Source organism: Heterocephalus glaber, unplaced genomic scaffold (assembly GCF_053883595.1).
Source record: "Heterocephalus glaber isolate CG9 unplaced genomic scaffold, H.glaber_assembly_v1.0 deba00001531, whole genome shotgun sequence".
NCBI lineage: Eukaryota > Metazoa > Chordata > Mammalia > Rodentia > Bathyergidae > Heterocephalus > Heterocephalus glaber.
In genome coordinates, this window is record NW_028258329.1 from 3,749,780 (window position 1) to 3,753,076 (window position 3,297).

The following is a 3,297-nucleotide window of genomic DNA, read 5'->3' on the forward strand; positions in this document are numbered from 1 at the left end:
CAAACATGCATCCCCTTTGACCCTGCAACTGGACTTTTGGAACCTTATCCTACAAACACACCCATGCACCCACAAAGGGGGATGTGCGCCCGATGTGCGCTCCTGTTCTTCCACGGGTGTTTAGGTACACTGTGGGACACCCTTGTGAGGCGATACTGTGAAAAACAAGTAGGAGTTCTTCCCGAACTGATGTGGAAGGACACCCAAACTGTCCCACCTAGGGGAGAAAACAAGGCCCGGCACAGAATGCGTGCAGGGCAGGCAGACGGTACAGAGATGTGTGCACCTGTGTGTGTGTTCTGGGGACGCCTGGAGAGGAGGACAGCGACTACCTGGGGAAGACAGCAGGGGAAGACTGGGAAGTTTGGAGCCTGCTTAAACTTTTGAGGTTCTGGGCACACAAATGTGCTGCTGCCGGCTAGTCCAAGGGTGGTGGGTTTTAGAACTTACTAAAGAATGCACTACTGCTTACTCAGACATTCAATTAAAAAAGTACACAGCAAACTAGAAAAATGCTAATCATAACTGATGCCAACTTAAAAATTAGACATTAGGGCTGTGGGTGCTGCGCAGCAGTAGAGCACTTGAGCAGCCTACGTGAGGCACTGAGAGAGAGAGAGATGACAGATAGACTGATGATAAAAATTAGACACTGAGCACTCTCAGTGGCCAGGCCCCACTCAGGCTTACGTGCTGCCTCATATTCAGCACAATACCACCCCAAGAGCTGCCCTAAAACAATGGTCACCTGGGTGGCTTTTCTTCAGACCATGGTGGGGGTGCTTAAAAGTATGAGAAACTCAGAAACAGCAACTAGCAGCACAGTCGTTCTTCCCTCCTAGGAGACGTCCCAGGGCCAGGCTCCAAGGCTCTGGAGCCCTCCGGTCACCCAGCACACTGTTCTTCTGAAGGGTGCTACCCGACAAAGGCTTAGCCAGGCAATTTAGAACAGGTCAGATTTAAAACGGAGAGAGATGGCAAATAAATACTCAGCGAGGAATTTAAACAGCAGCAGATCCAGGGTTATAATTATGTGTTCGAGGCCCCCTCCCTGCTCCAGAACACCAAGCTCCTGCCATAAAAACCACTTCATGGGCCCTGCTGAAAACCAACCTGGGTGGGTAGGGCAGGTGCTGGCAGCCTAGGGGCCAGGTCCTCCCAGACACCAGCACAAGACCCCAAGTTTAAGGCAGGAGAGTCGTCTGTCTGCAGGTACTGGTGAGCAGTGGTCATCGAGGGAGCTGCAGACTTCTGGGAAAGGGTTTTCCCTTGGACTAAAAACAAATGGAAGGAAGGAGGGAGGGCGGGAAGTGTGTGGGGGAAGCGGGCAGTGTGGAAAAGCCCCTTGTTCCTGTCTCTGGCAGGCTGTGCCGGGCTGTGACGTCAGGTGACACCAGCCATCAGCAGTGGCAGGGGTGGGGGATCTGCTGAGAACTGCAGAGACGTCCAACTGCTCCCTGACACCGAAGAACCCTCTGCTAACCTGAGGCTGCTCACACATCCCTTGCTTAAGAAGTCTCTAGGGTCAGCTGGGGTCCTCGGCAGCAAGGGAGGCACGGTGGGGGTCGGAGCACAGTGCGCACAGCCAGCCCTCACCCCACCTCCTTGCACACACCCTGGCTTTTCTGGGCAGTTGAGGGAGGGGCCCCGCTCTGCCTTTTTGGCAACCACGCACCCCACTTCCTCTTCCTGCATCTCCCGCTCCCTGGCCTTCATTTCCTCCCTCTGCCCTCTCCCTGGCGCCTCCTGGGTGGGCCCTGCTGCAGCGACCTGCACCCAGCCCTGCTACACAGATGGTCTGATGGCAAGAGCAACCCACAGCGCAGACGGCCTCATGTGTGGCTTCACGCTCGTGGAGGGGCAGCTCATCTGACTGCCAACCTGAGAGACAGGGAGGTGTCAGCGAGACCCACCTCGGACAGGAGGCATCCATGACCTCACCAAGGTTACACCCCACCCAGCAGGGCTGGGCTCAGAGCCTAGATTTCTCCTAGAAAGAAATTTTCAAAGGTCCTCTCCACAGTAGAACAGCAATTGCTACAGCATACTGCCCTGGCTAGCCCGTCCCAGGTGAGAACAGAAGAGAAAGGAAGGCAATAGTGAAGCCACACTTCAGGCACCAGCCCCCAAGATAGGGACAAAGTCACCCCCTACGCCCTGGGGGCTCTGGCTTCACAGGGAAGGGCCAGCAGCTCCCCAACAGCCAGGCTGCAGCACTGGCCCATTTCCAATTTCATGGCAGGCCTCCAAGGAGTGGGCTGCCTCCTATCAAGATGACCCCCGGGGGCCTAGTCTGCCACCCATGTGGAGACAGAAGGCCGCCTCTCGCTCAGGAGGAGCTGGGCAGCTCTTTTCCAGAAGGTCCTGCCTATGTGAGGAGAGCAGGCTCCTGCCTGAGGACCCACCCCAAGTGGTAGCCTAGGAACCCCCTGGCCAGCTGGGGCACCTCAGTCTAGGTCACAGGCGAACTTACCCCTGGCCTGACCCAGGTAATGCAGCAGGCTCCACGTTCCATAGGAAAAAACGTGATGGCCACTTCCAAATGAACAGAAAACCAAACAAAGCCAAAAAAACCACCATTCACATTTGATTTGATAATGTACATAAATCAGAATTATCATTTTGACCATAGACCTGGACCTTCGGTTTTGAGGGAGCTGAAGCAAAAGAAAAAAAAAAAAAAAGAGGCAGAACCTTGCTACAAAATTCTGCTCCCAACACCCAGGCAGGGGCCAGGGAAGCTTCCAGTCCTCTCCTTCAGGAGCCTAGGCCCACTGGCCACCAGATGCGTGCAGTTACTGGAAATATATAACCAGAATCTTCTGAGAAAACCACTTTGTTCAAAAATCTCATGCACAGAAAGGCTTCTGAGGCAGGGAACCAGCAGCCCTGGGCCCTGTCCCTCAATCCAGCCTGCAGGCATTCCAGTGGCTTCTAAACTCTGCAGAAGGCCACCTCTCCTGGGAGACAAAGCCCAGCCCACCCCTGCCCCGGGTCTGCTCCTGGCCACCCCCTGGCCATCCACACCACCCCTTCCTCCTTGCATCCTGCCTGGCCCTCTGCCAGGCTTCCTCTGCCCTCTGGCATCCCTGCCTGGAACAAGACCCGGAGGGAGATGACCTGAGCGACACCATCCAGGCTGCGGCACTCCACATTCCCCTCCTGGAATGACCTCTTCAGCAGCGGTGCAGGGCACTCCGACACCTGTGGCTACCTGGGTCTGCTGATGCTGAGAGGGCTGGCAAAAGCTGGGACAACCACCTGGGCAGGAACCCTGTCCTGTGCCCTATCCCTCAC

General features: G+C 55.7%; 1 protein-coding gene across 2 annotated transcripts in view; it reads right to left on the minus strand.

Moving 5' to 3' along the window:
• Klf13 (KLF transcription factor 13) overlaps window positions 1-3,297 on the minus strand; it is a 44,596-nt gene that overhangs the window by 13,021 nt on the left and 28,278 nt on the right. Inside the window, exon 2 of one of the 2 annotated variants that reach the window (XM_087188264.1) lies at window positions 1,114-1,274. The exons of the other annotated variant lie outside the window; for it this stretch is intronic. The gene's annotated coding sequence lies outside the window, so the exon portion shown is untranslated. The remainder of the gene's footprint in view (window positions 1-1,113; window positions 1,275-3,297) is intronic. 2 annotated transcript variants of the gene reach the window in all.